The following is a 13,388-nucleotide window of genomic DNA, read 5'->3' as shown; positions in this document are numbered from 1 at the left end:
CTAAAGTCTGTTTGAGCTTTGGCTGTTAGGTGTGGCAGCCAGGGTGAGCAACATGCTCTATAGTTGCAGCTTTGTGGCGGTGGAACTGTATTCCAAGTCCATATTTTTTGTGTAGCATGATAAGATCAGAGTTGCTAAAGAAAAAGTCTCTTTTTTAATGTTTATATTTATTTATCCCACACTCTGCACTGAAATATGTGAGAGAAAAGGAAGCTGATTTGATGCTTTGGCTCTCTTGGCAATTATCATATAGCAGAGAGAGGAAACCACAGGAAAAAGGCATAGTGCATCATCACCAGTGTTCAGAATCCAGCTCTGAAAAGGAGTTCCTTCTCCACCAAAAGAAACTCAAGTGGCAATAGAAAATATGAAGTCTTGATTGTCATATGAGGAATTTATGACTGAATGCACATTTAGTGGTATTTTGGGATAATGAGAATTAATACTCATCAACCTTAAATGAGAATTTGTAACAAAAAAAAAGTGTGTTTGAGGTCTGTAATGATAATGTTTTTTCACAGCTGCTTTTGTGAGGGGGGAATAATTCAGCAACACTATAGCTGATGTTGGCTTTCCAGTTTGTGGTGAAATTAAAAAGCAAATGTTTTCTCCAAAGAACTCCAGAGCTGTTTATGGGAGCTAGAGGCACACTCCTGAGACAGCAGGCTGGAGAGCTGATGCATTGCAATATTGTAAATGGGTGTAATTTCACTGCGCTGCCTTCAGCCTGCTTTCATCCTATGGAAAATATCATTATGCAAAAAAAATTAAAATGGTCTGACTTGTCTTTAACTTTTAGGAAAATGAATTAATGCTGAAACATCCCTTTTTTCCCCTCACATAAAGCATTAGATCCTATATGCTTACTTACCCTCAGAAATACTTGTGGGTTTTTTTCTGTTTTTAATGGGAAATTTCTGTAGAGAGAAAATCACTGAATGTGAGAAGGCCAGAGGCTGGTACAAGCTAAATAGAAGAAGATTAAGATCAAATACAAAAACATGGTGTAAAAAGATAAGAGACAACGTAGTTTCAGAATAAAATATTTAGATAAGGATTATTTGGGACACTGCAAAGGAGGAAAGAGAAGGGATTAGAACCTGAAGAAGTGTGCTTGTCATCACACTGAATTCTTCCCATATTTCTCATGCCCCTTAATCTATCTACATCACACTTGTTTGTTCAGTCTCCTTATAGCTAACACACTGTTTGTCACTTAATAAGGGCAGTGCCACAAAAGACATCATTGCAAACAATTCTGACCTGGCTTGTTTTCCGCAAGAACAAAGAGTCATAGTTGTACATTCTTTTCCTTTAGAGGGTAAATTCTGATTTAACAACACGTGTATCATACCTCTGTTATAGAAATCCAAAATCAAGACAGATGAGCATTTGCTTTCAGTGCCACTGGGACCAGGCAGCTTTTAATTTTGTTTTTCAGCCACTACCTATTGCATCTTTAATTTCTGAATGGAAGCCAAGGCTATTGATTTGGTCGAAAGTTTTTGGTCAAAAGCTACATGATTTTTTTTAACTGCTCAGGAAATTGATTTTAGTGGTGGTACTTATTTTTTTTAAGTAATTTTAATGGAATTTGATAGTTAGTGTTGCCAGAAGAAGTGCCGTTATCATTGCTATTTGATAGCAAAAGGCTGTAATATTTGAGATGTAACATTCCAAGGCATAGGAGCTGTTATTTGTAAGACACTCATCTGATCTAACCTTAAAGCTAATAGTGATTTTTAAAAGTGCATTATAACATCATCCAAGAGCCCAGCAAGAGCCCTGACAGAAGATTTACTTTGTGTTAAATGGTTGTGTGTATATAGTACAAATGGATGCAGCTATTAGAGGTTTTAGATCCAATCAACTTGAATAAACTCAAAAAACCTGACCCAAAAAAACTGTCAGGCATAAGTACATGATATATTTCAGTGGGTGTAGAATGGACCCTCAAAGGATTTTGCTCATGTTTTAAGCCAGCCCTTCCCAAAGACACAGTGTCTGAACCTGCTAGTTGAGTTAGCAAGGTTGTTTTTTTACCTGGTTAGGTATTTGTGCTGGTAAAGCAGTGCTTTGTTTTATCAGGTCCTTAACCTCTGCAAGTTCCCAAGCCCAGTCAGCTCAGCCAAGCTAGCCCAGTCCTGAGCTAGTCACCCTCCAGCACACCTGCATGCCACCCACCCTGCAACAGGGCAGCTCCTGGCTGCAGGTTACGGACATCAGTGGGGAATCTGGGAGGGGGGAAGACTGCCAGCACTGTTGTTGTTGCTGCCTGGACAGTCACAGGAGTACTGGATATTTTGTTTGGAGAGCAGTTCTTGGCAGAGCTGGTGATAGCCAGTAGTGCCAGGTCCCAGAACTGGAGAGAGCTGCTTGGCTTCTTGCCCATGGCCGGACGCAGCAGGAGCAGGTGTGCTCACTCTCCAGGGCTTTTCTCATGGCTCTGCCCTTCACCTCACCCTGTCCTTTCCTTGGCAGGAGAGTCTTAGCTCCCTCCTTACAGGCTTGAGTGAACTCCTTCTCAGAGAATTTTAGGCTGCAGTGGGACACCAGAAACAGTTGTAAGTGACTGTGTGAGCCCTTCCAGGCTTTTGTAGAACAAAGGCAAAAGGTTAGCTGAAAGGGCTGCTGCAGGCATGCTCTTCAGTCTCCTATCTTTGGGATTGTAAGGGAACACTATTCTGTCTTAGATAAAAGCAAAGACTTCTCTCTTTTCAAGACTGACTTCTCTAAATGATCCTATGTACAACCTTGCATTGTCCTGAAGCTGCTGGGTGCCTTTGCAACAGTGAGAACAGAAGAGGTATTCTGAATCCAGAGACATTTCAGCACATGGTTCTTAAGATCCGAAACCCAAAGAAATGGACACAAAAAAATGCCAATGCACAGTGGATTCCACCAATGCTTTTGTGTGGGAATCAAATGATGTGTCTGATCTTGCCCTGAATGGTTTGGGTTGCTTGGCACTGGCCCTGTTGGATGCCTTATTCAAACGCAAGTTGCTTGTTGCTGAAGTGTGTGTGGGTTACGCTGCGTATTTGCAGGCTGATGTGTTTGCAGACTTTATGGCCCACTATTTTTCATAAGAGGTGCTTGTTATTGCCTCCAGACATATGCCTTCCTATTCTTTATCTGCACTCCCCATGCTTGAGTCCATTAGGAGGGAGCTCTTCAACCACTGTTTTACAGGCACCATGTAACATCTCCAACCTGAATTAGCCAAACCTCTCAAGAGTAGCATGGCCCTGCTCCCTACTCGTGTATGTGCTTGTTTCACCAATGTGTTTGGAGACCAGGCAGCCAGTAAGCAATTTTTATATCCTAATGGCTTCTAAATTGCTGATGTTTTAACAGGAAGGGAAAATGAGCTGGATATGCTGACTGTGAAGGTATGTATTTCAGGACAGCAAAGAAGAAAAGAGACTTCTCAGTCCCTGAAAAGGATGAGAACCATGATGTAACAGAACACTGGAATTTCGAGGCATGAACCACATACATAGTTTTCTGATGGCTGGACAGCTGTAACTGCATTAGTGGCTTATTGTCACTTAACAGAGATAACCACACTGTACTTAGCAACCTACATCTGATGAGTATCGCTAAGTCTAATTAATAATTGTAATGTGCTTCCCAGCTGACAAGGGCTGTTGACAAGCACTAGGTATTGTCATGCCTAATTAAGGGATAGATGGAATTACAGCCATAAACTGGAAGATGCTCAGATACTGTTGAGGTGAGAACTGTGTGAAACAGTTGAATGGATTGTTATCATATAAATATTGCTGAACTGCACATTTAGGAGACCATTTATGCCTGTAAACTGTGTTTTCCTGTTATGTTATTGAGAAGAAGTGCTGGCCTATTACGGTCTGAGACCTTACACAGTTCTCTTGGGTGATAATATAAGGTCTCACCCTGTGTTCCTGTCTGGGAGGGAAAAGAATAATAAAATCATGGATCCATTTGGATTGGGAAAGACGTTTAAGATGATCAGGTTCAACCACTGACTTAACCACTGCCTAGTCCATAACAGTCCACATGTTCATAAGCACCACATCTGCAAGCCTTTTAAATACCTCCACCACTTTCCCTGGCCAGCCTGTTCCAGCAGTTGCAGAGAGGGAGTGAATCCAGGCAGGACTGAGTAGGAACACTCCTGGGACAGCATCTGGTGGATTCAGAAATCCTCCACCCTCTTCTCCTGGGACATTGGTTGACATATATGCACTCTATCAGAATGATACTGGTCAGGAATGCATTCAGCCTTTTGCTCTCTGTGTTGGTGTGAGAAGAAGAATACCAACATTCTGGGGCTGAGGCAGCTGCTGCAGGCGCCAATCAAGCTTCATCTGGCTATCACCATCATCAATGCATGGTGCTTCTCTCCAGCAGTGATGTGATGACAGCTCAGTTGATGCATGTCATTACATCTTTTCTCTTCATCTGGAGGCACAGAGACAAGAAGCATCCTCTTGGCTGGCTTTTGGTGTGGGTTCATCCTCTATGTTGGAGGAAGCTCCCACTTGTGCTGGCATTGTGATGGAAGTCACTTCTGCCCACCTCTGCAGTTCCTTGGCATTCAAATGCAGGAGTTCAGGGGGCTGAAGAAGATGCAATGCCTCTCCACTCTGTGTGTGCTCCTGGGTGACAACGTTGGCATGCTCTTCCCAAGTGGGCTCAAGGAGATGTCCTCTCATGTCACTGTCGTGACAAGTTGTGCAAGGACAAAAGATAACCTAGCCTCTCATCTGGTCAGAACTTGAGAGGCCAAATGTTTTAGTTTCTTTGGAAATTGAGACTGCTTACATTCAAACAAAACAATGGGACTTTTGCATATATCTTCAGGATTTTTGCATATATCTTCAGGAAGGGTGGAAGCAGGATCCCATGTGGCAAATCCTATTGGATAATTTTTGTAATAACTGATCAGTAACACAGTATTTGATACTCTAATTGAAACTCTACTGCTTATTCTCACTTGGGCTATTGTGGAGATAGGCTGGATGTATATTAAAAGCATTTATTTTTAATAATTGTTTTTCTCCTTTTGGCTTATTCCTTAATTGAAAATATCAAGAATAATCATAGGATCATGGAATGGTTTGTGTTGGAAAGGACCTTTAAAGGTCGTCTAGTTCCAACTCCACTGCAGTAAGCAGAGACATCATCAACTAGATCAGGTTACTCAGAGTCCTGTCCAACCTGACTCTGAGTGTTTCCAGGGATGGTGCATCTACCTCCTCTATGGACAATCTGTTCAGTGTTTCACCACCCCCAGTGTAAAAAAATATCTTCATTATATCTAGTCTAAATCTGCTCTCGTTTATTTTAAAACCATTATCCCTTGTTCTATTGCAACAGGCCCTTCTAAAATGTTTCCCTTCACCTTCCTTGTAAGCTCCCTTCAGGTACTGGAAGGCTGCTATAAGCTTTCCCTGGAGCCTTCTCTTCTTCAGGCTGAGCAACCCCAACTGTCTCAACCTTTTTCCCTCTGATTGCTTTTGTGTCCCCCCCTCTGGACTTACTTTAGCTGGTGATATTTTTAAATTAAATATTTAGAATTTCTGTCATTGTTTAAATATTTCATTTGGATATTTTATCTGATAATGAATTACACTGACAGAGAAGAACATTTGCAGCAGCATATGTTATTGTTAAAAGCCAAATCCTGCTTGGATTGAAAAATACTGTCCTTGAAAAAATTGCAACCTGCTCTTCTCACATTCCATGTCTGCATCCCACAGGTCACAGAGCTGAACAAAGAAACGCTGGAGAAAATTGAATGTTTCCCCAATGAGGGTAAATTTAACTTATCAGAGGAGGTGCAGTGTCATAGCACTGATAATGTTTCAGGATGTTCATTGCATGTCTGAAAAGTATTTTTCTTCCGTACTTTTGTGAAAGTAAGAGTGCATTGTGCCAGCTGAACATGTGCCATCTGATGGTTTACATTTTAATAGACCAAATTAAAATGTGAGTTTGCTGGCATAAGCTTTTAGCACAAATGTGGGAGAAGGTGGTGAACTAAAAGACACAGTTGGGAATGCTGCAAACAAATACAAAACCCACCACCAAATGTGCAGATTCATTCTGCATTGCTAAAGTGGTGTTCATAGATGCTTGGTAATGTTATAGACTTGACTCACCAAGAAGAAACGAACACAGATTCAGGCAGAGAATCCCACCTCAGGCAGAGTGTCCTTTCCACCTTGGTACACAGAGAACAGCCAGATGGAGGAGAAAAGAAGCTGTCAACATTGAGGAGTCAGTACATGTATGTGGGATAGAGAGACAACAGCTGTATATTGGAGGATGAGTGAGGAGAATGATGGTTTGGGTACTTACCTGCAGTTTTATCAGGAAAAGAAAAGGTTTGGACAGGTAAAAATGTAAATCCAAAGAGCTGCATCTCCCAGAGATGCAGGGCTTGTAAGTAATCCTCAAGAAGAGAGCTCCCTGAAAGCCAATGATTTCCTGCTGTGGTTAAAGTGAAGAAACTAACAACCCAGCACACATCAGCCTCCCCAGATGCCTTCTTTTCCTTCTCTTCTTTTCTTTGTTTCCAGCTGTTCTGCTAGCCCCAAATGACATCTTACTTTGTTTGTTTGGGTTTTTTTGGATTTTTTTATGCTTTTTCATGAGCAAACAACTTTTCTTTGAATATGGTGATCCTTTTGGCTAAAATATCTTCCAGAAAATTTCTTGTATGTTTGGATAAATACTATAAATAATACTGAAATGTTAAGAAAATTCTTCCTTCTTCTTGCTTCCACTCATATGTTTCATCTAGAGATTGTTTCATTTAGTCATGTAGGTATTTCATGGTAGATTTGTAAAGATTTATTATGCAATGCCCCAGCTAATTTAATGGCATATTAATCTGTGAATAACATTGCAGCTGGAACACTTTGTCTTGATCTTGAAGAGTTTTGGCGTTATAAGTGGGCTGGTGTTGCTGTTACTCAACAAGTGGATCTCCCACAGAATTTGGGAGAGGTCTGCTATGGGAAAACCTGTGAGAATATTGTCTGCCTCTGCCCAATGTTACTATTGGACGGAGCAAAGGAAAGACAGTAAACAAGGATAATTTGTGATAAAGGAGATTGTTTTATCTCAGAAACAAACAAGGATGCGTGGATTTCCACAACCTTCTCTTGGAGAAACTGGCTTCTCATGGCTTGGATGGGTGTTTGTTTTGCTTTGTAAAACATTGGCTGGTTGGCTGGGCCCAAAGAGTTGTCGTGACTGGAGTTAAAACCAAACACAAGTGGTGTTCCCCTGGGCTCAGTACTGGGGCCAGTACTCTTTAATGATCTGGATGAGGGGATTGAGTGCATCCTCAGTAAGTTTGTGGGTGACACCAAGTTGGGCAGGACTGTTGATTTGCTCGAGGGTAGGAAGGCTCTGCAGAGGAACCTGGAGATTCAACAAGGCCAAGTGCCGGGCCCTACACTTGGGCCCCAACAATCCCATGCGATGCTACAGGCTTGGGGAAGAGTGTCTGGAAAGCTGTCCAGAGGAAAGAGACCTGGGGGAGTTGGTCAACAGCCAGCTGAGAGTGGGCCAGCAGTGTGCTGAGGTGGGCAAGAATGCCAATGTCATCTTGGTTTGCATCAGACACAGCGTGGTCAGCAGGACCAGGGAAGTGATTGTTCCTCTGTACTCAGCACTGATGAGGCTGCACGTTGGGGACTGTGTTCAGTTTTGGGGCCTTCATTACAAGAAGGACATTGAGGTTCTGGAATGTGTCCAGAGAAGGGCAATGGAGACGGTGAAGAGTCTTGGGGACAAGTCTTACAAGGATTGGCTGAGGGAACTGGGATTATTTAGTCTGGAGAAAAGGAGGCTGAAGGGAGACCTTATTGTTCCCTACAGCTCTCTGAGAAGAGATTGCAGCAAGTTGCAGGTCAGTCTTTTTTTCCCGATTAACAAGCAACAGGACAAGGGGAAATGGCCTCGAGTTGTGCCGGAGGATGCTTAAATTAGATACTAGGAATTTCTTCATGAAATGAGTTGTCAGGCACTGAAACAGGATGCCCAGGGAAGTGGTAGAATCACCATCCCAGGAGGTGTTTAAAAGCTGTGTACATATAGTGTTTAGGGACACAGTTTAGTGGTGGATTTGGCAGTGCTGGGTTAAAGATGGGACTTGATGATCTTAAAAGTCTTTTCCAACCAAGAAAATTCCATAATTCTATGATTCCAAATTGGACTGGCAAAAAGTGGCTAAAGAAGAAAACATTGAAATCCCTCTTTTTATGATATTTTGATCCTTTCTTCAGTTTTAAAAATATTCCTAGTTATATGTATCTGCTTTTTATGCCTTTTTCTACAGCACCACTAACAATTACAATGTTTACAAGGAGAAAACTTTGTGCCCTTTGGACACTGAGAAGTGCCTTCAGGGGATTGCTCCCACATACAAAGAGTATTTAGAGTGTGTGTTTAAGTTTGTTCCTTTAGGCCAGCACTCAAAACAACCCCAGCTGTGTTCTTATAAAAGTACCTCAGCCTGGATTCCTGAGCTAGGATGCTTCCTGACCATGTTGTGTCCACATAAAAGAAAACAGATATTTACTGCCTTTTTATTTTTGCAGGTGATGAGTTCCTGTGTGTGGAAGCAGCTCCTTCCCTCCTGCTTCTTGAATGCGGGACTCCAGCCAGGGAAAAACATTTTTCAAGCAGCAGTTTTCTCTGTCATCTTTCTCATCTTTTGCCAAAGGCAATTTATAAGGTGTGGCTAGTGAAAGACTGTGACACCACACACATTGCAGGGCAGTGGACTCTGTACTCTGCAATGTTATTGCAGGCTCAAGGGACCTCGTAAACCAGCTTGTACATTTATGTCATCTCTCCTACTGTCAAAAAACACACTGTGAAGACTGAATAGGCAAGGGCTTATTAACACTAGAGCACTGCCTGGCATCTGGGTGGGCTTAACATGTAAGAAGGTGAAAGGTTTGAATATAAGTCGGTGCTGCTGCATCCGAGGCCGGACAGAGCTCACACACATCTGCTGAGAGGAGCAGCCATGCCAGCAATGCCAGGCTCTGCTTGGAAGGATCTGTGGGAGAGCTCCAAAAACCTGCCAGCTGCTGCCTTCTGGCACAACGTGTATATCATGTCACAGTGATTGCCATGCAAAAACTAAAAATGTAGAGCTTCTTTTCTCCTGCTTGAGGATATTTATTGTGCTACTAGTTTGTCTGTTCTGTTTCCAGAAATCATGCCAGTCTGTGATGATCTGATTTCAAAGATGTTAATTTGCTCATCCACAAAAATCCACTAGTGCTAAAGCCAGGTAAGGTATCACAGAGGCAAAAGTACGTTAGAAAACTCCTGGGACACAAGCCTGGGTTTATTCTAACATGAATGAAAAAGGAAAATCAAGAAAAAGAGTGGGGGAGCCTATCAAGAAGAGAAAAAAAACAGAAGCAAGAAATACATGCTGTTCAACTAACATAAGGTCTTGACGGCACAGCATCAGCTCTAAAGCATACATGTGCCCATTCTGTGGGTTGCAGATTAACTGCTGAGCTAAAGCAACAACACTTCCCTTCAGTCTTGTTCTAGCTTCACACAGCATGTGTTTTGAATTTGTGGGTTGCACCTCTGAGTCCCACCTTCCTTTCTTCCCCTTAGATTATCACAAATAACTGCAAGTTTGCTGTTAAGCCTCAAAAGCACCAGACTGTTTCTACCATACACACATTATTACCATAATGATCTTATTCCACCAAAAAAATAAACATCATTAATTGAATTGAAAGCAATCCTTACCTTCTCTGAGCATTTTCTCTGCTGAACTCTGAATGTAGATTCTAGGCAAGCAGGTAAGTTTTGCTCTCATTTCCACCTGTGAAATCCTGCCACAGTTATTGAGGCATTTGAGGTATAAGAGGAGACAAGCATTGGCCAGTTTTATCTTTAATGAACTACCATGTGACACTTGTGACAGTCTTATGATTCAGGATGGGCAGCCCTTCACAGCAAGAATGTTGGGAAGACATTCCCAAATAAAGACATTCCCAGCTAAAAAGAACAGGCTAAGGAACTTTTAGAAAAGAAAAGTAAATTTAATATGGTGATGCTTCAGCTGGTTTGGAGAAGAAGTGGCACAAATTATAGGTTTTATCCAGAGATTTAATACTTCTAATCAAACCAGCTTAGGCAACATTTAATTTTAAAGAAAGTTTGGCATCTGTAAATTGTAGGCTAATTGCAGAAGATGCTAGAGAATGCTACTGAGGCAAACACCTGAATGGAATAAACTAGGATTTAAATTTTCTTTCAAACACATCAATCACAGAATTGTTCTAAAACAATGAAGAAATGTCAGACCTTCATGTTAGCAATCATGTCTCTTTCTGCATGAAGAAAAAAGCAACTTTATACAAAATACTTCACATTCCTGTTCAGTTCACAACAGAGGAGCAATGGGTTTCAGTGAGTTGTAAGCTAGGTATCTGCAGTCATAAATCCTGATATGACCATTTCTAGCTCACAGGGAGAACTTACACACCAAATGCTGGCATGTAGAGCCAGAAATGTCTTATAGCCTCTTCAGGATACATCTATCCTGGTGCAGAATGATTCCCTGTCATCTGCCTATGAACTTTGTCTAGTCTGCTTTTCAAGCTGCTGAGTGGATCACTTTCCACCCCTTCATTTAGCATAGCATTGTCTGCTATTAATTCTTATGAAGACTCAGCAACATAACAGGTAATTTCTTTGTATCCACCTCTTCATGAGGTTTCAGCTGTATCTAAAGGTGTACAGAGGCAGATAGCATAGCAGCTTACCACCTCTGATGCTCTTTAGCCAGTGGGTATCTTCAGAAATCCTGTTTTTGAACTGTGTGTCCCTGTTCTGAGTGAGGCAAATGATCTGCATGAACACTTCAGAAACCAAACAGAAGTTAAAAGCAGGGAAATTGAAAATTCTGAACCACATGTTAATCCAAGGGGAACATCATCACATTGTCATGGATTTCATTTATGGGATTTAAAGCGTGGGCAGTAAGAGAAGCAAATATGCAAAGTTATTTGGGATATTAGGCAAAAACGTCTTCTGCAATGCTGTTACATTTCTAGCCAAGGATTATTATTTTTTGCAATTCTGTCATTGTCCCTTTTACCATCTAGACAATGGTGGTAAGTGATAGGGAAGGTACAGGAATGAAAGTTAACTCGATTGAAAAGAAGTGGCTCTTCAGTGCAGCTGATTATGAATGTATGTGACTCTTTCTGCTTGCACTAGATATGTTGAACCGGCTTTTCATGTCCTTTTCATCTTGGGAAAAAATAAGTGCCAGGTTGCTGTATACCTGAGGCGAGCCATGGAGCAAAGCACATCCACTGAGGCAGTAATAATAACCTTCCAAGAAAGAAAATGCTGAACAACTTGTCTGACATCAACACTCCTTTGCTTTTACATATAAGAATCAATAATAAGAATTCTTTTCAATGTGCTGCTGAGGCAGGGTGAAATTTTTGGAGGTGTTGAGTAACCAGTTCTTCCCCCTCTCCCCACCTCTCCCTCAGCATCAGTGATCACTGTTAGCCCTTCACAACTCTGGAACTAAAAAAGGCTATATGCTCAGGAGGATAAAGGACATTATGCTTAAAACATATTTTCCTGGTGTTTTTTATTCCAAAACACCTTTAGGGGCTGAAAATGGGTCATGACAGGGACTTGGGGGCTGTGCTGCCAGCTGGGGAGCAGTGGGTTCCCAGAGAAGCTGTGAGAAATTGTGCTAAGTGGCAGCTGAGCTGATCACAGTGTTAACTCCTCATCTCACACTGCAAGCAACATTCAGAAGAAAAGCCATGGAAGAAGGATGAGAAATCCCTTCTTACCCTCACATAAGGGGATTCATTGAAGAAAAGTGCTACAGAAGTGTAAAAAAGCTAAGGAAGCTAAGTGTACTGGGGTCCTGTTTGAAGCTAACAGACAGACCAAGAAAGCCCAGTCCTGAAGCATTATGCATTTTCTGCTCTGCCAGTGGTGTAGTTCAATGGGTGGCTGCAGCTGACTCACTCACCTGACCTGAGAGGAGGAAGGAAGGAGGGCAGAGCTGGGAACAGCAAGCAAGAAAGCATACCGGTCATACAGAAGAGCTTGACACTGACTTTAAGGATTTTCATTCTTTAATACAGTGGGGAAAAAAGGAGAGGGGAGGAGAGGAGAGATGTTAAATTATGTATGTACATATTTTAAAATATAAAAATAATAAGATCCTGTGGCAAACAGTGAAGTCATTAGCTGGTCACAGGTAGTTCTGATATTTGTCCTTAATGAAAGGGCATGTTTGAATACAGAGATTGAATAATGAGCTTCTTGACTTACCCCCTTCCTGTACTTCAATTGTAAACAAGCAGATGTAATCCATAAAGCTAAATAAGATTTCCCCACATTTCCTTCTGAAAATGGTTTTAAGCAAGATGAGGCACTAAAATGTAATCCTTCTAAGAATGTGCAAATACTGAATCTTTGACCCAGACACAATCTTACAATGAATTTATATGGGAGCTCTAATGGTTTTGTAAATTAATCAATAACGCAGTTAAATTATATTTGCTCAGCTAATTATTTTCCATGTCCTGTAAATTAGAACTTCAGTAGTCTCCAAAAAAAATCAGTTCTGCTGCTTGAATCACATTTGTGTTTACTTGCTGATATGTTATTAAAGTGCTTGTTTACTTGTTCTGCTGTAGGCTGGTAGCTTTTTCTTTGCTCTTTTAGTGGCAGCCATAAGGCTGCAAAGCCATGCAATGATAAGTACATTATTATATATTTAAAATGCCAAATCCATTTTAGCAGAGAAGTACTGTGCATTTATAGCTTCTCCTCAAAATCTTCCTTGTCTCACCCTTGGAGGCACAGAATTTAATCACCCTCTTCCTCCAAGAACTCTTTGGAACATTTTTGATGACTAAAATGAGTCTTGATTGTCTTCTTAGCCTTGTAACTTTGAAGGGAACAGCTTCAAGCATGGGTTGGATTAGATGACATCCAGAGGCTCCTTCTGACTTGAATTGTTCCATGATTCTATGAATCTGGTCCAAGAAATTTTCTCCACTCGATTTTCCCAAAGTGCTGTACCCAGACCTGCATCACTTATAGGTCTGTGTGACAGGACTGGTTTGCAGCACACAAAGCAGCAGACTGTGATTTCAGTTATAAAGAACCAGACTCCCTCATGCTACAGCAGTCTGTAAGGTTCCTAAGTCAATACAGTAAGAGTTAGTGTGGACTCTCTGAATTAGTGCATTGGGAATGCACACATTCCACCCAAAAGAGTCAAGTCACCCTTTACTGCTGGCTAGGAAATAACACCTTTCACAGGACACTAGGGTTTAGCAGTAGGAGGAGAGCTGTTATCC

The sequence above is a fragment of the Chaetura pelagica genome, unplaced genomic scaffold (assembly GCF_000747805.2).
Source record: "Chaetura pelagica isolate M959 unplaced genomic scaffold, ChaPel_1.0 scaffold637, whole genome shotgun sequence".
Classification (NCBI taxonomy): Eukaryota; Metazoa; Chordata; class Aves; order Apodiformes; family Apodidae; genus Chaetura; species Chaetura pelagica.
Note: the sequence above shows the minus strand (reverse complement) of the source record.